Source organism: Diachasma alloeum, unplaced genomic scaffold (assembly GCF_001412515.2).
Source record: "Diachasma alloeum isolate Michigan unplaced genomic scaffold, Dall2.0 Dall_scaffold_00304, whole genome shotgun sequence".
Taxonomy (NCBI): Eukaryota; Metazoa; Arthropoda; class Insecta; order Hymenoptera; family Braconidae; genus Diachasma; species Diachasma alloeum.
The window spans coordinates 154,897-180,473 of NW_021680443.1; the positions used below are offsets into that span (position 1 = coordinate 154,897).

The 25,577-nt window shown below is 35.8% G+C and overlaps 1 protein-coding gene across 1 annotated transcript in view; it reads left to right on the forward strand.

Moving 5' to 3' along the window:
• Positions 1-4,413: 4,413 nt before the first annotated feature.
• Positions 4,414-25,577, forward strand: part of LOC107039700 (diuretic hormone class 2) — a 620,828-nt gene continuing 599,664 nt past the window's right edge. Inside the window, exon 1 of the mRNA XM_015259459.1 lies at positions 4,414-4,478. The gene's annotated coding sequence lies outside the window, so the exon portion shown is untranslated. The remainder of the gene's footprint in view (positions 4,479-25,577) is intronic.

Here is a 25,577-nt window from a genome sequence, read left to right on the forward strand (position 1 = left end):
GAGTTATCGGGAGTCACTGCGCCGAGAGACCATAAGGTTTTTCATTGCGCAGTGACTTTCGTCGCAGTTTTTATTTTTTTATTAGAGAGATTAAGGGATGAAACGGGGGTTGCTGGATGGGGAATTTAATTCTCCATCGAACAGCATTGGTTTCATTCCTTAATGTTAATTAGGAGGGGAGAGACGATTTTTTAATTAGCGGGCGAATTATTGGGGTGGCACTCTGCGCCGAGAAACCATTGGGTTTCTCATAGCGCCGTGACTTTCGTCGCAGTTTCAATTTTTTTATTACAAGATTAAGGGATGCGACGGAGGTTGCTGGATGGGGAATTTAATTCTTCATCGAACAGCATTGGTTTCATTTCTGAATGTTAAATAGGAAGGGAGAGACGATTTTTCAATTAACGGGCGAATTATTGGGATGTCACTCTGAGCTGAGAAACCATTGGGTTTCTCATAGCACCGCGACTTTCGTCGCAGTTTTTATTTTTTGATTACAGAGATTAAGGGATGAAACGGGGGTTGATGGATGGGGAATTTAATTCTCCATCGAACAGCATTGGTTTCATTCCTTAATGTTAATTAGGCGGGGAGAGACGATTTTTTAATTAGCGGGCGAGTTATCGGGAGTCACTGCGCCGAGAGATTATTAGGTTTTTCATTCACTGAGAGAAAAAATTACCTCTGCCGAAATAGTATATTTCGATACGAGTGAGACAGAATTTTCACGAGTGTGAAGTTGGCGGCCCGAGGCGAAGCCGAGGGCTGCCAATCACACGAGCTGAAAATTCCTGTCTCACATGTGTCGAACAATAGTTTTTGACAGTGATGTTACGTTCAGCGAGTGGCGAACTGTGCCTTTTTTCGTTTACTAGTAAACGAAAAGACTTTTCGTTTACGAGTAAACGAAAAGGCACTTTTTGACACGAGGTGAACGTAGCAGCAGTGTCAAAAAGATAAATGTTCACCTGTACAAAATTTTCTGGTCTCAAGATTATTATTCCCCACGAGAAAATATTCTGCAGCAAAAAATTTATTCTTTCCACTTGAAAATCTGACAGGGGCATATGAATACATATTCTTTCGAGTAGAATAACAAGATTCAAATATCATGATAATAATCTGTTTGACTGCAAACCAAAAAATTTTCCCTGAAGCAAAAGTTTGAGCTGACAGAAAAAACATTCTTTCAGCAAAAATACGACTGTATAATCTCTACTGCGACTTTCTCTATTATTTCCAATATTACTCATTTGTTTCTCCGCCATTGATAGTGATTGAGTGAGAAATCAAAGTCCAGTTCTAAGGTCACAAACGGATAAGTTTGAGCAGATCAAACCTCTGATTCACAGAAAATTTCGAAACCTTTTACGAAGCTTTTTTGTAATCAGCGGAATAGTGTACTTCTTTTCCGCTTGACTTGTGTACGTGAAAAGAAACAGATTTTGAGGCGACAAATTATTTATCTATTTAGATCAAACTATACGTTGACTCCACGTATCTTATATTATTAGACGAAGTTATTTCGATATTTTTGAGCGGAATAAATATATTTTTGCCGTGACTTTCGTCGCTGTTTTTATTTTTTTATTACAGAGATTAAGGGATGAAACGGGGGTTGCTGTACGGGGAATTTAATTCTCCATCGAACAGAATTGGTTTCATTCCTTAATATTAATTAGGAGGGGAGAGACGATTTTTTAATTGGCGGGCGAGTTATCCATTAAGTTTTTCATAGCGCCGTAAATTGCGTCGCAGTTTTTAATTTTCTATTACAGAGATTAAGGGATCAAACGGGGGTTGCTGGATGGGGAATTTAATTCTCCATCGAACAGCGTTGGTTTCATTCCTTAATGTTAATTAGGAGGGGAGAGACGATTTTTTAATTGGCGGGCGAATTATTGGGGTGGCACTCTGCGCCGAGAAACCATTGGGTTTCTCATAGCACCGTGACTTTCGTCGCAGTTTTAATTTTTTTATAACAAAGATTAAGGGATGAAACGGGGGTTGATAGATGGGGAATCTAATTCTCCATCGAAAAGTCCTCGTCTCATCCCTTAATATTAATTAGCGGGCGAATGAATCAACGGAAAAACATAAAGTAAACATTGAGGACAAGGAGGACACAAACCCCCCTTCGAACCTACCCCTGTGACAGCGGGACTGCTATAGGGCTTCTAGCAGATGTTTTCCCTGCCCAGGATACCCCCACTCTACGTAATTCCCACTCATATGCTTGTCCCCCACTCGAAAAATCCATCGATATTCTTCTTCTGGCCCTACTGCCGAGTTACCGGCACAGGCAGCTCGCCCAGCCGTTAGAATCGACCGTGGCGCCCCACCTCTGTTGGGATCCTCTCAACTTGACCGACCCCGTTGGGATATCGACACTGCCGCCATCTCCCGGCATTCCCCCTACGAGTCTTGTTTTATCATTATATACACTCACATTAATTTCAATCAATTGATAGAAAACAATGTTATAAACAGTGCAAATATAAACTAATAATTCGTCTATCCACGTTTATTGTGTTTTCAAATATCATTTCCCCCTTTTTAGCTCCAGAAAATGACAATCCTATTAGCCACGCAACAGCCACGCAAATACCGTGGCTCCTGGATCACCAGGGTCTGTAAAATACTTAGGCTTACAAATACATTCCAAGCTAATATGGAAAAATCATATAGGAGCAATGAACGCCAAAGCTAAAGTAATTCTTATCAGACTTTACAATCTACTTAAATCTACGGATCGTAGCCTAAAACTCAAATTAACCTTATACAAAGGTATCATCAGACCTGTTATAACCTATGTTATAACCCTCCTTTCCCTTATTCCCAATTTCCTCCCTATCCCCCTCCCCCCCCCCCCCCCCCCCCCNTCCTCCCTATCCCCCTCCCCCCCCCGCCACTCAAATCCTCGTTTGTAAAGTTTTTTAGAAGTGATTTTTCCTTATTCGTATTTTTCTATGTTCCTCAAAATCAATAAATGCAATTGAAAATCAATAACTCATCACTTGGATTAGATGTATAGCCTTAGGCTGGTGATCTAGATTGTAGGTTTAATATTGTATATACTGTATATAACTGTATAAATTATTGAAGACAATAAATATTATTCAAGTCAAGTCAAGTCAAGTCAACTGTACGGCTCAGAAGCATACCGGGACATCCTCCAATGACTGAGCTTGAGCAGTAGCGAGTAAAACCAGAAAAAGGATGGGCGACCGAAAGGGAACACGGTAGAACTACAAGCAGGAATATCTCGAGAACCAATGGACCGATCCGTTTTTCTCTATTTTTGTTTCACCGAGTTAATAATATTTATATTTTTGCCATTCTTCCACCGATTAATTTATGCAAGATTTAATCAATTAATCGATGTTAGAATGGAACTGGTAGTGTGAAGAGGGAAGGGGGGGGGGAAGGAAGGAAAGAATGTACGGTGGAGGAACGTTGGGGATACGTTTAGTTTCAACTTAATTTTAACGTACAATCTGGAAAAAATGGAAAAAAGAGACGGTATTTACGTCGAAAGTAGGTTGAATCAGTGCATTTGAGCCTGTACACTGGACAACATATTTTCAACGTCCTAAACCCACCAGTGGATCTTGAAACTACGTTGGGAAACCCGGTAAAATTTCGACTCGGGAGTGTTTATGCTCCAAAAATGAAGCATAAATTTCGGAAAATTATACGCCTATCGAAAGAAATAACATAGTTAAAACCAACAAAGAACGAGCCCAAACCCATTCTTATTATTGCTTTACCTAGCATTGATGGGGTTTTTTCGAAGATTTGATCATGCAGCACCATAATTTTTCCTTGAGTGCACAGTATTTTTTATGGTGCTGGCAATGAATTTTTTTGACAATTTCATTTTTGTGCAAGGGCCATACAATATAGAAATATTGTCAGAAATGAAAGATTCACAAAAACTTTCCCTCAGTTGGTACGATTTCCAAATTATTCATTCTGTTAGAGAAAATACTGCGATGAATGAAAAAAAAATGAATGATGAATTTTTTCAATGAATTATTTAAGTGAACCTATACTAAGGTTTGAATGGAAAGAGGAGTTCAGGGGGCTGAAAATGATGAGTAAGGGAAAAATGGGCCGAGCACCTGTGGCGCGTAGTTGTATTTAAGGAGAGTTGAGTTGTGTTGAAGAATATTTGAGGGGTAAAAAGTGCGGATTTACGTGAATGCTAGCGGCGGTGGTTTCGAATAAACACGACGGGTGAGGGGCGACGACGTGTGGGAGCATAGGTCGACTGGTGATTGGACGACGTTGGCTAGTTGAGGGAGGATTTCAGGGGTTGGAGAGGAGGTCGTACCTACGCGGCGCCAAGTCGCGGAGTTTTATATAAAAGCATCTGCGGGTACGTTTCTAGCATCACTTTGGTATCGTCCTTTGCACGAGTATCGTCTGGTTCTATCGTTCGAAATCAAATTCGCTACAATTCTTGTGATTTTTTGGTAAGTTCTGAATATTTTAATTAATTAATTTTGCATTTACCGCGTTAATCGGTTTTCCAATTCATTTTTGAAACTAATAGAATTGAATTAAATCAAGTTTTTGATACAAGGATTTATGGGTGAAAATTGGTTTCGTTAAAGCTTTCGTTGAAAGTGAATTCTTCATTCAAAAATTCTGCAAATTATACTCGGCGTAGTGATGTAGTGATTCTTTTAGTATACATTTGAAATTAGAAATTATAGTTCCTGACCTAGGATTTTATTCTCTCGTTTCAACAGATTATTAACTTTTTTCGAATCAATTATGAGCCAGTTGTATTAGCTTCAGTTAACTAAATCAGCAGTTAACGACCTGTTGGGACATGTAGTTTACACCAGAATAAGTTTGACCCTATCATTTGAATAGCCAAGAGAGTTTGACGCAACCGGTCCTAATTCATTTTTTCATTTATTAAATTTCCAAGTTTTGTCAAATTGAATGGATTTACATCCAAGTTTGAATTTGGAAATAAAACTAGTGTTTTCGTCGAAATTTATTTACATTCTGGTGATTTTATAAAATACTTTTAAAATAGTAAAAATCCAAATGATATAATGTGGCAACTTCATGGGCAAAAAAACTGAAAACAGATTCAGTACAACTCTTATTTGCGATTAGTTTGAGGTGTGAACCCTATTGTGAAAGATCTCTGATTTGTATTTTGAAACTTTAGACTCCCAATACAAACATCTACAGTCCGGATTCATGAGAAATATTCATGAGTTTTTCGAAAATAAATTTTTTATTTCAAAATTTTGTGAATAATTTCTTAATAAGGCAATCAACACTACTGATCTAGTTATGTGGAACTGAGAATTTGAGGTCACTAATCCGGAAGAATGGAAGCATTGTAATCGTTCAAATTTGAGTTTCGGATTTTTTGTGTTATGTCAAACTATCATGATCCAAAAACTCCGAATGTCATTTTTAAACCCTCTCGTTTGTATGTATGTGACAAACTTTCCCTTAAATTATTTGCTAATAAATCGATGGAATTGAATAATTTTTAAAAAATATAGGTGTTGTTGACCCCCATTCATCGAGATTAATTAAAATTTAATCCATATATTATATTTTTGAATTTAAAAAAATCGGGTGTCCCATCATAATTTAAAAATGAATTTCTGAATTCATTGAAGAATGGCTTGAAAAATTATTTGGATGTCTCTTCAACCGAATTCGAAGATGAAGGCGATAGTTATAATCGTTGTGTTGATTTGTGCAATAATTTTGCAAAATTTAGTATTTTATAAAAATTACAATGCCGAAGATTTCTTTAGATATTATGGTATTAAATTTATTCAATGATAGCTGATAATATTTGTTTCAAAGTTACTTCTTTAAAGTTGAATGATCGTTATGATACCAATATTCGCTGGGTTGATTTTTACGAGGATTTTGATAACTTTTGAGTTTTTCATAAATTACTCTGAAAGTGAACTTTCTTATGGTTTCTTCAAATATGATGTTTCAAATTCATTCCATAATATAGATAGCATCATTCTTTCATTCTTAATGAAAGAAATGCGGAAATTATTCTCATAGCATTCAAAAGTTTGTTGATTTTCCAACTTTTGGAAAATTTACTTCCACTGATTATTTGAATAAAGAAAAACGAAAGGTTAATATTGATTCCATTATCATTAAAATGACCTACTTTGACTTTACTTTCATCGAATAAATTGATAGTATATATATATTTCATATTTGAAATCTCATAAAATATTAAACTAAATTAAAAATATAACAGAATTGATTAACGAAAACATTCCATTGAATTTCATAAAATGCTATAAAACGATGAATTATATAATCTAAAAGTATATGGTGTCTAAAATAACCATTCGGAAGTATATTGCTAATTTATTAACAAAAAAATTATAGTCTATTGATGCAAAAGCAATTTCCCACTTGTTTATGTTTCTTGCGAGAAAAATATAAAAGTAAATCTCATAAAATAAAATACTTTCTACTTTACAATTATTCTGGCTGACTTTTTCTATCGGAGCCATTTAGTCTTTGTTTTGGAAATATTCGAGTAAAGAATCGACAATACTCTTTACATTGATTGCATAAAATTTTGAAATTTTTAATAATAGCTAATTGAGCATGAAATTCCCATGAATGTTCTTATTAATAAATTAGATAATTCTTCAATAAGGGTACGATGGTTAAACTCGCAATTAATTACGAAAATTAATTGCGGGTAATTATTGTTCTGAATACTGAATGGTTTGGAACTTTAATCCAAGTTATTGTTTACTTTACCCAATGAATTGGAAAATTGAAGCTGTGGTTGAAATTTTATAAAATTTCGCAAAGTGAACATAATATTGCGTGAAAAATTTGATCTCAAATTAAATTCAAATTGACAAGATTAACAAGTCATATTCAACTCTTACTTCAATTTCGGAAAACTTTTAGCTGTGCATTTATCGATTTGTATCTTCAATATCAAATATAAAGTGCTGGCAATACGATGACATTCATAAATTAGTCTCTTTTCCTGACTTTTTTTATTCGCAACTTGCGTGATATATATACATTCCCTCGAGATTTACTCAATATTTCTCAGATTTCCCTAAATTTCCCGGTGTAAAATCAATGAACTCGTGATTAAATAAGTCGGAAATTGCTCTTGTATTTCATAAGTATAGTTATTTATGCTAATAAATTAGCAATATGCTTCCGCATGGTTATCCTGCACATCATTTCCTTCTATCATGTATAATTCATTGTTTATTTCATTTTATTAAATGGAATAAAATTTCCGTTTATCTAACTTTGTCAGATTTTCAACTTAGTTGAATGTTATCATAGCCCCATTATTCTTATTATCCCTTCTCTTCCGTACAACCGATTGTGTTTTTTAAAGTTCTAGCTCTACCCTCACTCTTCAATAACATGTTAATAGAAAAATTTTATTTACACATACTTGAATGAATTTGAGACATCACATTTGAAGAAACCATCAGAAAGCTCACTTTCAAGGAAATTCATGTAGAATTCACAATTTTCAAAAATCATCATAAAACTAAAATCATTAAAAGGCATTAAAACATACATTTTAGGCTATGATTGAATTCATTTGAAGCATAATATTCAATAATATCCTCGGAATTCTGATTTTCAAAAAATACACAATTTTTGAGAATTTTGGAATAAATCAAAATAACGATTGTTGTTATCGCCTTTATCTCTGAACTCGGTCAAAAGGACATCCAAATTTTTTTTTTAAACTATCGTTCAATAAATTCAGAATATTTTTTCTGCTTATCGTGGGACAATCGATTTTCGACAAAATTCACAAATTGAAGAAACTAATCGATGAATTAAATTTTAATTAATGGCGATCGATAGGGCTCAACAATATCTTCATTTAAAAAAAAATTCAATTCCATACATTCAGTAGCGAACAATTGAACAAAAATTTTACCACACACATACATTCATACATACGGACATGGTCTAAAAATTTCATTTTCAGGCTTTTTAGATCATAATGGGTCGATATAACACAAAAAATCTAAACCTTAAATTTGAACGATTACAATGCTTCCGTTTGGAAGCAGAAAAAAGTAAACAAACGAGTGCAATTCAAATGACGCATATTCATTTTTCCCACGTTATTTTTACGACTTTTGTTCATTCGAATTGGTTAATTCTCGAAACAACGTTTTATTTAACATTTTTAAATTCAACTCATTACGTTTTTTCACTTCATTACTAAAAGAATCAAGCGAGTAATGCATAAACGTTCAAAGTCGGAATGCAATATCATATTCGACATTAATTAAAAGAACGCGCACGAAAAAAAATCGTAAAAAAACGTAGTGAATTCGATAGAAAATTCTACTGCAATCCTGTTGAATTCTATGAGTTTTTAGCGGATTCTAGTAAAGAAATTATTGAAGCAGCTTTACAGCGCATTTTTTAATAGAAGATGTTCAACACAAACTATTCTCTAGACAAAATCAGTAGACTTTCATCTTTCGATAGAACTTTTTGTATTGAGACATTTTTTGTAGGGATTCCTCGATTTGAATTTTCTAAATTTTTTCTACTCCATATTTCTTCTCTTTTCATAGAAGAAATTCAACAAAAAAACTCAGGATTTGAAACGAGTAATTTCCATAGAAAATATTCCATAAAATAAGTTCTACAGAAAAATCAAATTCTATTGAATATATTCATCGACTATTTTTATTTGACAAAAAACTAATACAATGTTGAATAGAAATCCAGTAGAATTCTCTAATGAATTACCTAGGTTTGCCTATGATTTTTTTTCGTGCGTGGAACTCGGGCAAGTGAGCGAACGAGGTAATTGGAAGATTCTCTATCTCTGTGACTGTCGTAAAAGGACCCTTGCGATTTCGTGAACAAAGTTGTCAAGCCACGTACAGGACTAAGATGTTCAACATGTTAAAGTGACAACTAGTTGTTGTTCTAACAGCATTATTCCAAACTCCGTCACCTCTGAAAGTTTTACGAAAGTTTTGGAAACTTGGCAGCTTTCGATATTTCTTAGGAGTAATATTAGAGGTCAATATAAAGCCAAATAAACGATCTGAACGTGACAAAGCCACATAACAAAAATATAGAAAATTTTCTCAATGAATCGAGCAGTCAAGTGGTAAGCTTCAGGACCAAGTCAATTTATTACATCTTGTAATGTATGAAATTATTGGTCTCATGAGTTAAGAGACTTTTTCATGTGAGGTCTATAAACAATTCCTCCTGAAAACATTGGGCCTTTTTTCTATAAATTCACATTTAAAGAAAATGCTAAATTAGGGGTATCCGTTTGAATGCTTCACCATGAAATAGAGAATCATAAGTGGTTGATAAGCTGTACGAATAATTTCTATTGGAAAACGATCCTGATTCTCTGGGGGGGGGGGGACATTTTATATAGGAGTCCCCTCACCACGAATGTTTATGAAAATTCATATTTCCTACGATAAACCCACTTAGAGATATCCTTCATAGGCAACTGTTTTATTGAAATATTGATTTTCCGCGAGGAGAACTTGAAAAAAATTTCTCCTCCTGCATGTTTTTCTCCGGGAATTGCCATCGCTACAAATGAGTCAGTAGGGAATACTTTGGTAGGAAATTACTTAATTCTTGATAGGATTATTTCATAACATAAGGATATTTTTGGTAGAAAAAATGAGAGATATCGGCAGCTTAGTAACAGAGTCGCTTATCTCCCAAAATTTCAAAATTTCTGAAAATTTGTGTGAAAAAAATGTACCCCCATTTTCATTAAGATTTGCATATATCAGGGTTTTTTCAACACTTTTAGCATATAAAAATTAATTCGGAACAAAGAAACGTATCTCCGAGAAATGGGAGTCAGAGAAACGTATGTAATGATCATCTAAATAAAAGAGCAACCTATCTCCCGAACATCCGCAGATATGTTTGTTTGTTTTGATCCGAGTTTTGATCATTACTTTTGAACGATTTTTTTTTAACTTGGAAAAAAGTTTCTCGATTTTAGAAAAGTGAAGGTTAGAAACCACGTTTTCTAAAATTTAGAAAGTTGTTCCTAAAGCTAATCCACTTTTTTTCTTCGTGTTTGTGGGAGGTACGTTTGCTTGTTACACATACAAGTCATAACAACATATCTACCAAATCCGTACATTTTCAATTTTTTCGATGATTTAAAAGTTTACAATTTTTTGTAACATAAGAACGTAAGTTGTAGTTACGCTTGTTTGATCGAAAATAATTGGAGATACGTTGGTCTGTTCCAAAAAATTAAAAATGTTTATTTCGATGATTTTTCCAATACCGAGCAGAAATAGCGCATTTTTTGGAGATACGACACTTTACTTTTTGAAATCGCCGTTTTTTGTAGTTAAGTGACTTTGTTACTAAGTTGTCAATATGAAAACTATTTTTATACAAATTTCACTAACACCGGTGGCTCTAAAACTATTTCCTATGAGCTGATTTTTGACTGAAGTGCACTAATTAAAAGAACTGTTCCCTTAATTCAGATAAAATGAATCCACTTCAGATCAAAATCAGTTGTCCAAATCAATGAGTCACCAAATCCTCTTGAGAAATTCATATTATTATACATAAATATTATTTGATTTTTGCCCAGAAATAGAATGTTCGGAATGGAATAAAATGAAATACATGAGAGAACGTTATTTGATTTCCTGGGCAATAGAACTTCGAGGTAGTATTCTTCTTGGATTGAAAGAGCTTTGGGATGAGGAATAACTCCGTTCTACTATATCTTAAAGCAACTAAATGTTGGTGGTAGGAGTACTCACTTCACAAGATGAGCGAAAACGTGGAAATTATTTCTTATTATCCAACCATGAAAATTATCTCTTCTAGGAAATTGGATTCTGATAACACACTTGAACCGTGTTGTTATAGAAGTCATTGCAAATTCATACAATATTGGGTTGAATATTCAACTTTTCTTTAAATTCAACAAAAAAAATCGTACCCAAATGGCTCCAAATAAAAATCAAGCAGGTTCCGTTTCGATTATTTGCGTTGATACAATTAATGTATAAAACCAGATTCACCAATCCAGTTATTGAGATAATTTTAAAAAGTCAATTCACAAAAATTTGCATATCTCTCACAAACGACGATACTTCTGGGCAATCCTGCTGAAATTGAACATGAAACACTAAATATTACTGATTATAGCTTAAAATATATTCCTTTAAAAATGATAATAATTCATCAAAATGAATGTCAAAATATACAGTACACCTGAACACTGCTTCAAGTATACACGGACGAAAAAATTTAATAGAAAAACCTATCGAATTCGTTAGAAAATTCTATTGAATTTCTATTGAACTGTTCATATTAGTTTTTAGCCCATTCTATTGAAATGTTCAATAGAAAATATTCAGTAGAAAAAGTCAATAGAATTCAATTTTTCTATATAACTTATTCTATTGAGATTTTTCTATAGAATTTCCTCGGCTCAAATTTTCTAAATTTTTTGGTTTGATTTTCTTGATGAGAAGAAAAAAAATAGAATGAAAAAAACTTAGAAAATTTGAGTTGAGCATATTCTATAGAAAATATATGAAAAGAATAAGTTATATATAGAAAAATCGAATTCTGTTGACTTTTTCTATTGAATGTTTTCTATAGAATATGTCAATAGAATCAGCCAAAAACTAATACGAAATTTAATAGAAATTCAATAGAATTTTCCAACGAATTCGATAGGTTTTTCTATTAAATTTTTTCGTGCGTGTAGGTATGCGAACATCTTGTATCAGATAATAAAATAATAATGTAAAAATATTCGGTATTGCTTCTCACGATTCCTCGTTCCGAAATTATTATTGTATACTTTTTAAACTCGGAAACTTGAAAATCACTACAAAAAAATCTTGTCCCGGGTGCACACATGCGTAGAAATTTCATAGAAAAACCAAGTGATTTCGCTAGACAATTCTATTGGATTTCCATTGAGGTATTTTCTATAGAAAGTCCTCGGCTTAAATTTTCCAAGTTTTTTTTCATTCTATTCTTCTTTTTTTTTATCAAGAAAATCAAACAAGAAAACTTGCAAAATTTTGAGCCGAGGAAATTTTATGGAAAATATCTCAATAGTATAAGTTGTATAGAAAAATCGGATTCTATTTACTTTTTCTATAGAGTGTTTTCTATTGAACATTTCAATAGAATCGGCCAACAACTAATAGAAAGTTCAACAGAAATCGAACAGAATTGTCTAGTGAATTCGCTAGGTTTTTTCATTGAATTTTTTCTTGCGTGCAGGGTTGGACAACTGTCGACAGCAATTATTTACATGTTATTATAAAAAAACTCGTAATTTACGTAATAAATGTAAAAAGTGTGAAAAACCTTATAAAGTCATATTTTATCCCAAGTGGAAATTCTGGTCAGGTGCTGATCAAGTACGGATCAAGTCAGACCTGACCGCGGATCCGGTTTTGATTAACTTGATGGATCAGGATTTGATCAAACAGGCAATGCCTCTGACCAATCCGGATTTGATCGGGGCGAATTGATCTCAACTTGATCAAGCCAAACGCATACGAACCGGATGACCTGTTCATCGTTATCAATAGTAATTATATATCCACAGTGATTAATTCAAAACAAAAGATAATTAACTTTTTTCATTGTTAATCGCCGCTTTTTATGAATTCTTAACGTAATTACCACTGAAACAACTTTATTTTGACCGATGCCGAGGATCGAACCGGGAACCCAACGATTACTAATCTCATGCCCTAATCACTAGACTATAGCGTTACTATTGTCAAGGGGACTCCACATTGCCTACATGAATCAGTATTCGTTAACTTTGGAATTATTTATGATTTTTGAAAATTTTCCCGTATGTTCCAAAGAGTAATATTTTTTCAGGTAATTTTTATTTACATGATCTATTGATAATGAAGATGACAATAATAATAACATTGATGAATAAACGAAAACTTGGTGCATTCATGATAAGTTATGTATAACTTTGATACGTTTACTATATATTGGTGACACTGTATATATACACCCTCTTCTTCCACCGTCACATTTGATATTGAAAAATGGATTCTTGAAAAAGGATCATTAAAATTGAGACCAGGTGGACCGGATCCGAATCAGATTAAACTGAGGCAGCCTGACATTAGGGTGAAATTATGTCTAACTGATCCACATAATTACAAACGGACGTACTTCAGTCTTAGATCAGGGCCACCCAATCCAAATTTGATCAGAATGATTGCCGGCGGCGGGCTCAACTTAAGGTTGGGTCTACCTCATCAGAAACTGATCAGAATGATTGCAAGCAGACGGATCTCAGTTTCAGATCAGGCCCACGTAATCCAAATTTGATCAGAGCAATTGTAGACGGACTACTCGTTTTGAGATCAGGCCGAGTTGATGCGATTCTAATCAGAATAAATGCAGGTGAGCGGACCTCAGTTTAAGATCGGGTCCACCTAATGCTAACTTGATCAGAGTGATTGCAGGCGGACGGATCTCAGGGGCAGATCAGGTTCGCCGAATCAGGACAAGAAGTAATCAGTTCCTCATCAAGTACCATCTGATCAGTTAAATCTGACCACCGACATATCGAGACCTCAGCAAGTCTCAGGATCGTCTGAAGCAATATCCACTCGGGATCATAAACCGTGAAGTTTCACGAAGATCATGTCGTGCGAAGGTTATAAGTTACGAACTTCATACTTCGCGAGGATCACACGTCGAAGGTTATACTTCATGAGGGCCACACGTCAGGAGGGTCGAACCTCATTATCTACTGATCTCTATTGAATTCTTTACGTTTTCATCGCTCTTCTCTATGACTTGTAACTCAGCCTCGTCTTGGCTGTATAACCAGCGCCTATTGAGCAGAGAGATTTCTACAAGGGTGATTCCCATGAAATTAACCGTTTACGAGGTAACATCTTCATGCGTTTGACTCCAGAATTGAGAGGTAAAAACTGTTTTACTGGAAAATTCAAGGAATCGTTGATTTTTTTTAATACTATGAATTTACACCATGTAAAGTTAAAATAGTATTTTATATCCCAAGTATCGAAAACCGCGTTTAAATCAAACGAAGTGAAATTAGAATTCGTGGTTTATCTGTTCTAGAAACATAATATACTATTGTTTATGACATTCAAGTACCGAACAGGCGCCATTGAAATATTAAGTCACACCATTTAAGAAGGAGGAGGGAGGAACGTGGTTTGTGATGCTTTGTGATGAAGAGGAGGAGAGGGCGTTTTCTTCATGAGTTGTGACGTTGCATAATTTTTTCCTATTTTTAATTGAGGAAATCGCTAATTCAAAACAACAGAAGTTTCACCAGTTCTTTCAGAAATTTATGGAGAGATATTTTAGAATGCTGTGAAAACAACAGTTTACCTCGTCAGTAGGCGCGCTATGAGCCTTTCCCTAACAAAAATTATCACTCCATAGGAAATATACTCTAGAAGTGCAAATATTTTACTGAAATTTCCTAATTGTTCCAAGTAACTCTTCTAGTTAACTCTGGTGGTGATAAAAGTCGTCTATCGGTCAGGGTTGACTAGAAAAAAAATATTTTCTTCAGCTCGACTGAAATTTTTCACATGTTACCGATACGGGACTCGTGCCGCTGAACCCCAAACAGCGCTACCTGTGGCGATATTTGACTCTATTCTTACGAGAAGCCGATGAGGGATTCTCTCATCACGTCAAGAATTCTGGTGGAACCGCGCGTCTACTGACAGGTTAATAAGTCATGAAGAATTTAAAGAGGATCGTCTAAAGATTTAAATGTTCAACTAATTCTTTGCCTTCTTTTCGTTATTTTCGATTTTTAAATTCAATTTTATGAAACAAGTAAAGAATTCGCCATAAAAACGGGGGAGGGGGTCCATCTTTCTGACGGCTTGTGACTGAGGGAGGGGAGAGATCTAAAAAGTCCAAAAAATGTGATGTAATATTTGAATGCCCCAACACTGCCTCTTTGTCATTCGGAATAAAACAAAACATTCCAGTAACCGAAAATTGCAAGTTTTTCGAACTAATGTAAAAATGTAAAGAACCCATCAGGGTAATTTGTGTAAATTACTTGTGCAAAAATTATTTTTGGGCTCGCTTGCGTCGAACTTGGCCCTATCGTTTTTATAAGGTCACCTGCATGAGATAGGACAAAGGCTATGGAATAAGTTGCTTGAATTACATCAGTCATTTTTCGACTGTTTCATTTCGCCCCATGTTTCATTTCGCCTCGCTGTTTCATTTTCCCCCACTCTCTCCTATCTCTTTATTTGCAATACAATTGATTCTAGGAGAAAATCTTGACAAACAGTGATAGGAATTTTGTTTTTTTTTTCTGACTCTTCTCATCTGATTGATAAATTAGTGTAAAACGTTTTTTAAAACTTAACAATTAAACCAACAAATGAGTTATTAAACAAATGAGTTAATTTTTCAGAGGTTATGGTGATCAGACATTGGGCAATTTTCATAGTTATGAGTCGGATTTTGTCCACCGTCACTCGCCTCAGGATTTTTTCACATTTTCCTCATTTTTCCAATTCAACAGCCCATTTCTAACTCATAAACCGAACGTAGTTTTTGAAGTGCAGTCATAATTAGAAGCTTGCTCACAGACTCGCCGGCACATAGTGAGGGGCCATCTCCCACACTACCTATGGAGCGTGTTCGCCAGACGTCCTTATGGTTCGTCGTCCCGACACGTAATGTCGCCCAGAAACATCCAGAGTGACAGTAAATCGACTTTCAATTTCTACTAGGGCGCATTGATAATGGTACCATTTTTTAAACCGGTTGGATAATGGTATGAGAGCGATAATCGATTATTCAAATCCACGAAGCATATTCGTGACGAGGGCTTCTTTCGAGAAGTATGCGAAAACCTAACTGGTTAACTATTAAAGTTGTGTCATCCGAGAATGGGTCATTGCTCTGTGCCTTTCGTTCATTACTCTCTGTTGAAGTTCTCAATACTTTCCGAGTTCAATATGCCTACACTACCCAAAAAAATGATTCCACAGAAACGCACGTTCAGTGTATTCAGTTGATCAGTTGCGGTGCCATAGTATTGAAACAATTAATTTTAATGTTTCAAAACTCCTATAATCCACTAAACTAAGCGAACCTCCGTTCGAACTGATCCAATTTGTTGGAGAGCTGTTTTCACGACTAAGAAAATCTGAATAGCAATACTCAATGGCTTCAATTGTCCAGACGTTCACAATATTTGGTTTCAGGGAATCATTCATACCAATATTCAAATACTCTCTACTTCCATCACTAGTTTCAAAGTTATGAATATTTCGAAAAATTTATCTTGTCCCCCTCGCTTCTGTTACGTTCTACCTCATCAGTTGAGAATTTAATCAGAATTAACTTATTGTCAATGACCTGTTGACCCAAATGAGAACTACAATTTATTACAACAGGTAGAATCTACCTCTCAAGTAGATTCTCAGAAAAATACTATAAAAATGTTGGTGTGGAGGAAGAGAATGTGGTAATAACTTCAGCCTCCGTACTTCGACATTGGATATTTTCATGGTTTATTCTCTCGGAAAAGTATCACATTTATTTCACTATAAAATCTTTATGAAATTAACGCTATTTCGGTGGTCACTTTCATGTTAACATTGATTCATGGAACCTTTCAGGCGGTATTTTCATGGCGAGATTGAAACAATATTTCAGAGGAGTTAATGTCTTCCTTTGAGATTGTTAGAGGAAGAGGGAGTGAAATTCCAACGCTGAATTTCTTCGTCTTCTGCTTTGTTCCTCGACTTCCGCAATTTCTAGAGATTTTTTACCACTTTTTCTTACCATACTTCGAAACATCAAACGTTGGAGCTAATGATTTCCATGCCCCCTCAGCCTTTTATCTTATGTAAATTTTTAACATTCACTTAGAAGAGAACATTTTTTCTTGAAAAAATGGTGGGGGAACGATTTTCTGAATTTGCGACGCTATCACACATTGTTACAAAATTTGTCAGTCCTATTTCTAAACAAAATGTTTTGGTAATGAGAAATGAGGGACAGAATGGGTTAAATCAAAGGTGACTTAATGGCGTTAATCGTATTGATATGTCGAAAATGAGTGATTTCAGGAGATTTTTATATTCTTCATGTTTTCTTGCAATTTCTTCTCCCATCCCCCAAAGCGCAGTAACTTGAACAGAAGATCCACTGATGAATGCAGACTAACCATTCTGCGTAAGTCACTTATGCAAAAAAGTGTGCATGAAATATGCGCCTTATACATATTGAATACACTTCGTTTTCTTCTTGCAAAGAAACTCAAGGCACGAGTTGTAAATCCATTTCAGATTTATTTTCCATTCTTCGTCTCATACTGTCGAATACTTGAATAACAAAGCCTCTGTCAAAAAAAGCCATAAGAATATCATCCTATTCACCAAGTCCAAATTCACTTCCTCTGTATTTGACTCTTGAGTAGTCGCAGCTCTTCACCGAACGTTGTTGGTCGCACGATGGGGGATTCGCAGCCCCGTGTATTTTGCAATTTTTGTAAAAACAATAGGAAAAAATTATCCATTTGTAGTTTATGAGTAATTCTAAACCTTTAAGGAAAAAGAAGTGGGGATATAAAATAAGAATAGTGTGTGGATAATACTGTAATTCGATCTCATTAGGCACAAAATTTTAACATTGAGAGGTCGAACACGGAGATTTTCTGCGAGTTGAGTTTTCAGAAGATTTTGATAATTGAATGGTGCGAGTATGGAACAAAAAAAATTGTCAATGCGTTCGGTTTAGTTGAGAATAGGAATACAAATTTTCATAAATTTTTCAATTATGGGGTTTTCATGTGAGAAAAAAAATCGAAGAACTGCTGCGATTCCCCCATAGCGTGACCACTCAAAGGTTAAGAGAAATATCCTGAAATACCAAAGAACCTGTATATAAAGTTTGTATACAGGTTCACCTCACCAATAAATCATCATCGAGTCAGCGGGATTCTTTGTGATATTGATTTCGTCGTCCTATGTTTTGTAGCCTGTCAAATCGATTCAAAGACTATCTCCAGCGATCCTCCATAACTCGACAGAACGTTCTTTCCCTCTCCTGCGGTTTATTGAATTATTTCCTCCTCTGCAACATAAAAAAGAAACATCAGCGTTTAGTTTTCGTTGGATTTTAACATACCAAGTATTAATGCTGGAGTTTCCAGCATTGAAATTTTCATTCATTCGGAAGGGTAAAAATTTTCGATTTTAGGACGGATTAAGGAAGACACTTTACCTATACTGAGAGAAAAACGGTCGAGTTCTCAAATAAGTCTTACTTGTGCCAAACAAATAGTTTGTTAAAAATGAACAAAAACGGATTTTTTGTGCCAAACATACGAAACGTGTGCCGCGATTAAACATTTTTGCTGCAAAAGTCGATTTGGTCTTTTCAAAAGATTTTATTCTATGTACAACCAAGAAATGTAATTTCTAGAACTACTTCTTTGTTATTCGATGCTCCCATACGTATTTTGCTCCCGGCTAATGCTTGTTGTATATGAAACGAGGGATAGTAGTTGGTCGTTTTGGCTACTCAACCATGGTAGCGAGCGATAGTAGTTAACAAACTGCTATCCCTCGTTTCATGTATACGGTGCACCAGAGCCAAAAAATGAATTCATGAATAAAATAATAATAATAATACAACAGTCTTATAACTTAGAGACAAAATATTTCTTGATAAACTTTTCTCTGTGAAAGATATTTTTATCCTGAAAAGGATCTTGTATGGAAGATCCTCCTTTTGAGCCAAATATTTCGTGGTTTTTGACAGCCGATCGGCTTTCAAACTGCTTGAGCAGTTCTTATTAATTTTCAACTAACGATTTTGTTGGCTCAGGTAAGACTTGTTTGCGAACTTGTTTGTTTTTCTCTCCGTGTATGATGCAAACTCTTTTTCGCTACTGGCCCGAAAATCGCAATCTTACCGAGCGAAACAAGGTTAGAAACGCGTTTTACCGGGCCTAGTAACAAAAAAGTATTTAATTTAAATGAAGAAATTTTCTTAGGCCCGGTTGCACCAAGCGCAGTTGAGAAGATCCTCAGTTGTGAATCGGAACGAATAAACATAATCTGCCGATCCACCGACGTTGGTGGCCGAATGGGCTAGACGCAGGTCTAGTGTGCGTAAGATTGTGAGTTCGATTCCCCGTGGAACCGTATTTTTCAACGGAAGGCTCCGGCGAGCGGGAGGTTGCTAATAAAGTAACCGCCTGTACCAGCATGGGTTTCCTGCGATTTTCCATGCTACTCTTATGGTCTATAGGAGTGCGAATGCGGTACAGTGTAGAATCCACAGCCACATGCATAGGGTTCGATAGAGTGCCGAGATGAGACCCAAAAAGGGAACTCAAAAAGGCCGTAAAAAATCTGCCGATCAATTTTGACACGTATGAAAAAGTTAATAGAAACCTTACCAGTATTTTATTAAAATTGTAAGATATTCTCGTTAAAATTCTATTTATTTCTTGCGCAGATTCTATGAGATATTGAATGGGATACAGTCAATAGATTTCAATGTTTGTGTTCAAATTTTTCTCTTGAGATTTTTTCTATTAAAATTATTGGACACGGATTTTCCTAGTTTTTTCCGCTATATTTTGTTGTGTTTTGCATTACAAGATCTGAGTGAAAAAAAATTGAAAAATTCATGTCTAAGTATTGTTACAGAAAAAAAATTTAAGGGAATATTTACATAGAAAAATCGAAATCTATCAACTTTTTCCTGTCAAATATCTCATCGAATCCGCGCAACAAACAAATAGATTTTTAATAAGCATACCTTAGAATTTTAACCCTAGATTGGTCACCCTATGAGTGAAACCCCGCCGCGCGTCGTTTTTCTTTAATTACAATTGACTGGCTAATCGGAAAAATTCAAAAAATTCAACTTTGTCAATTGAAATAAATTATTTTGGACAGATGAATTATTTTTTCTCATGTTAAATGGAATTGCCTATGACCGCGACATTGCCGGAAACTCGCTAGACGCGCCCGGGCAGTGTAGAGTGAATTCGGCAACGCTAAAGCCGAAATGACACGGCGGCGAATCCCCACCGAGGTGACCAAGTCGCAGGGTTGTGATTGATGACTAGACTAGGGTTAATAGAATTTATAGAGAATTCCAATTCCAATTAACGGGGGTCACATGAAATAAGTATGAAAAAAATAGTATTTTGAGTGGCGTAAAATTTCATGAACTTTTTCAAAATAAATATCGTTTAATATGAATCAAAACTTGATCATTATTATAGTTCACGAGGTGTGGATATATCACAAAATGAAATGTGGAAATTGCTGATTTATTAGCAAAAATAACCATACTAGATATAAAAAAAATGCAATTACCACTTGTTTATCTTCATTTATGTTTTTATATATTTATTTATTCATTTGTTTATATATGGATACCTATCAGCAGGAATTGACATCAAATGAATATTTCGCCCAAGTAATTTCATTCTCAAACGAAATTCAAGACAAGAGAGGGCGAGAGTTGTTCTCTTGACTTGAAAAATTGAGACAAGAGAAGGGTTCTCTCTCATGGAACAACACAAGCAGGGACGAGAGAGTTTCAGTTCGATGGCAAGACAAGACAAGGGAGTAGCTCACTCTTACCTTGTCTTGTCTTGCGGCATCACTATTGCAGATTTGTCCGATGAATTTAAAAAAATGTAGAAAATTTCATTGAGAGGACAACTACCCGAGCGCAAAATCAAATCAGGCTAGAATGAGAGACTGATGGATGGAAATAGATTTTAATCATTTTTGGATCAGAAATGTAATGTTTACTTCGATCCATGCATGATTAAAAATCTAGGATCGGATCTTTTTGACCAGTATGGGATTCGATACGGTTCCAGATACTCTTTTCAGAATCTTATCAGATTCCACCCAAGAAAGTACTGATTCAAGTCGACGTCGGTTTGATTCTAACCGATTTTCGGCTTGATTCAGACCGAGTGACTTGGACTAGGCCAATCCGAATTCCGGGTCTGATATAAGTCGAAAAGTGGTTTATTTCAAGCAGAAACGGGTTCAGCCGACATCGGTTTTATTCAAGCCGATTTTTCGGTTTGATTCAGACCGATTTTTCGGTTTGATTCAAGCCGATTTTTCAGGGTTTTATTCACACGGAGAAAAACAGTGGATTAGCTTTAGAAAAAAGTGTCTAAATTTTAGAAACGGTGGTTGCTAACATTCAGGTTTCTAAAATCTAGAAACTTTTTTCTAAATTTTCGACAAAAATGGTTTAAAATTAATTATCAAAATTAGGATTAAATTTAAACTAAAATATACTTAATTTCAGAAAAAAATATTTTCTAAAATCTAGAAACTTTTTTTAATTTTTGAGGGGAAATTTTGCAAAAAGGGGGGTAGCGATATCCGGGGGGGGGGGTTTGTCCAGGGGTTTTTTTATGAAAGAGTGGGTTATCGTTGGCGTTTTTCAGTCAGCGCTCTTCATAACATTCATGACGGGTTGGAGGAGAGCATCAATGCGTCAACTCTTAGTGATGTTGGCTTCTTTGGATTCTGAATGAGAGCAGTACACTGTTAACAATTTTTGTCTGATATTTCCGGTACAATGTTTGGAAATTTTCATCGAATTTAATTACAACTGATATTTCAAGAGATTTCATCATTGAAAATTCAAAATTTTGTGGAAAAATGAAAGATAACTGTCAATTTCAGTTCTAATTTTCCTCGAAAATGAATAGAAAACCAGCAAATTCCGGTTAATATATTCTTAAATTTTCACGACAGCACTGGATGCGGTTTAGGGGGAATAAATCATGAAATTTCAGATTTCACTGAAGATTCAAGGTAGTTTGGCTCTGAATAGTAATATTAGATTGGAAATTCCAATAAATTAAGGAATTTTCATCTTTATGCTGCTTAAAATTCCGGGATTTTACTGAATTTTCAGTGAAACCTGCAATTTCATGATTTTTTCCCCTAAATCGCATTCAGTGTCACTGCCCTAAAAATTCCTAGTCAACTGTCGATGAAATTGCATTTTTTTTCTAACAGTTTGCTCACAGAAAAACCTAAACGTAAATTACGCCTAAACAAAGCGTTTTTTATGTTTATCAAATGGTAATTTACGTTTAACAAATCATAAATTACCATCTGAACGTAACGAACGATTTTACGTTTTTCTTATGCGTAATTTGCCGAAAAACATCGTGTTTTGCACTTAAAATGACTTTTCTCCTTAATTTCGTAATTTTTCTTAATCATTGTAGTCCATGAATGGTTGATAAATAATTAATTCTGAAATAAAGACAAAAAAAAATTTGGGAAAAATAAAAAAAAAAGAAATTTGAAAAAAAATTTTTTGGATACAACAAATCTGAGTCTCAGTTTAATTTTCTAATATATTTCGTAAAAATAGTCACTTTGGGTAAAGAAATGAAAAAATGTCCAGTCGGGGTGGGGGAAGGGGGTACAACTTACAATTTTCTACTTTTTTAGCGATTTTAAAGCAGTTTCGATGATGTGAGCTAATTGGCACCATGTTCAATCGAAAGAACGAAAAATTTTCGTCGGAAATACTTATTGAAAATCCGAAAAAAATGGACCCATGCTGAAACGCAAAATTTTTATCAAAAACTCACAGAACTCAAAAATTTGACAATTACATATGGACTATTGAATAGATCAATCAACAGCAACAGATGCATACCATCCCTGGTGATTCCACAACGACGGCACAGTGACGATATAGCGTCGTTGTTCCGTCGTTTATTTTAATGGTCGATTTTGGGGCTAGAAAAGAGGGAATGACCCCTAAAAACATGATAAAAGGTGATATTTGAGGTATTTATTCATATTGGTACCGTTAATTGCATTGTTATTTATCAATTGGATGAAACAATTTTTAGTGTTAACAGTGATGATAGAAGCTTGTAGGCGGAATGCCGCGAGATGGCGGTAGCATCAATTTCCCGCTCGGATCGGTAAAGTCGACAGTAGTAGTAGCCAGGCTGGTCTGACCAGTCGTCTGCCGAGCTAGTTAATGGGTGTGCAATGTTGCCGCACGTCTTATTATTTTATTTTAGGTAATCAAAAGTGCACAGAAGATAGGAATTACATCGGATATATTTTCATATGATTAACTTTAGATAATAATTATTATTTTTACATTGTTTTAATTTATTTTATAATGTGTTTATTAGGGGGAGCATGATAACACAGAGTTGCAAATTCTAGCCAAGGGGAGGGGATTTCAAAATCTATTTGAGCCACCCCTCATCNGTGAATGTATGAACATTCAGGCCAGACAATTTTTGGAGTGGTTTCGTGAGAAACTTGGCCAGCTGGTAAGTTGGCGCTCCAATGTTGCTGACAATGGGACGGAGAGGAACAGACTCTTTATGGATATTGGGGAGTTCATAGAGTCTAGAAGGAAAGGATTCTTTAGGGGTGAGGAATTTCGTCAGGTCAGCCAAGAAACNTTGAGCCACCCCTCATCCCTCCGTTCGCATGCGTTAATTAAATAAATGAAAGAATTTCATTAATTAAGATTTCACGAGGGGGTAAGAGGAGGAGGTATGATGGCGGAAGGTTGCAAATTTTACTGAACAAGGGGAGGGGTTGTCAGAATCTATCTGAGTCAAAAAATGCAAATCTCGAAAATTATGTCTTTGCGAGGGGGGGAGGGAAGGGGGAGGTTCAGCTGCGGAGGATTGCAATTTTCAGCCAACTAGGGGAGGGGGTTCCTGAAACTGACTGAGCCACCACCATCCCTCTGTTCGCATGCGTCATTTAAATTAATTAAAAAATTTTTGAATAAAAAATATAAATCTTAGTTTTGAGGCTTTCGCGGCCATGATTAATGNAAGCAAAGTTGTGTCCTTTCGCCAACATAGAAACGTGTGCTTCACTGAGTTCAAATTTACTCAAATTCTTCACAGTGTGAGTGAGGGTTGGGACTTTCTCCTGGGGGATCNATGTCTTTGCGAGGGGGGGAGGGAAGGGGGAGGTTCAGCTGCGGAGGATTGCAATTTTCAGCCAACTAGGGGAGGGGGTTCCTGAAACTGACTGAGCCACCACCATCCCTCTGTTCGCATGCGTCATTTAAATTAATTAAAAAATTTTTGAATAAAAAATATAAATCTTAGTTTTGAGGCTTTCGCGGCCATGATTAATGAAATCTTTGGCTTCCGGATGGATGCCGCGTTTGGANTCCAAACCCTCTCGGTATTTCCTTTCGAAATACCCTTGAGATTTGGACAACATTCTGGCTTGGTCGTACTGGATAGTATGTCCAGTGTCCATCCAGTGTTCAGCCAGGGCAGACTGTTCTAAGTGACCGTATTTGGAGCACCGCTGGTGTTCCTTGATCCGTGTACTGATCTTCCTCCCGGTTTCTCCAATGTACACTTTCCCGCATGAGCAGGGGATCTCGTACACTCCTGGTGTGCTCAGAGGTGGTCTTGGATCCTTTGCGCTTGGCAGCATCTGTTCGATCTTCTTTGAAGGCTGGAAGATCGTTCGAATGTTATGTTTGCCAAGTACTCTATTATGCGTTGTGTTGTGCCTCACAGATAGGGGAGGAGGGCCACTTTTGGTCTTTCCTGGTTTTCCTCACGATTAGTCTTCTCTTCCGGAGATGAGAGCTTGCTCTGTAGCTTCTGCCTGACCTTCCGAATTGGTTGGATGTTATATCCATTTTTGGTCAGAGCTATCTCAAGATGTTCAACTNTATTAGGGGGAGCATGATAACACAGAGTTGCAAATTCTAGCCAAGGGGAGGGGATTTCAAAATCTATTTGAGCCACCCCTCATCCCTCCGTTCGCATGCGTTAATTAAATAAATGAAAGAATTTCATTAATTAAGATTTCACGAGGGGGTAAGAGGAGGAGGTATGATGGCGGAAGGTTGCAAATTTTACTGAACAAGGNCGGGTTGAGAGATTGTAAGAGCTCTATACTTAAGGGAGCTAATAACGGAATTCGTCTGGGAGGGGTGGTGATGAGAGGTAGCATTGAGATGCCTATCTGTGTGGGTTGGCTTGCGATATACTTGGTGGCCTAGAGTGCCGTCCTCGTTGCGTTGAACCAGGACATCTAGGAATGGAAGACATCTATCTTGTTCAATTTCTATAGTGACCTTGATGCTCACGTGCTGAGTATTCAAGAACTCCAGGAATTCAGTTAGAGCAGTCTTTCCATGTGGCCAGAAGACAAAGGTATCGTCCACATACCTGAACCATACAGAAGGTTTCTGAGGTGCTGACTTCAATACTTCGTTCTCGAAGTATTCCATGAATATATTTGCAATAATCGGGGAAATGGGAGACCCCACTGCCGCTCCCGATTTCTGCTCATAGTACTCTCCTTTGAACTGAAAGTATGTAGAAGTTAAGCAATGCTCAATCANTTTAGCCGCTGTTATTCTCTTCTTGACCAATCTTAACGAAGCTTGGCGGAGGATGGCATTTGCCTGCTTCGATGGGACAGGATTCCTCAGACGGAGGAATTTCGGCACCACTTGATGGT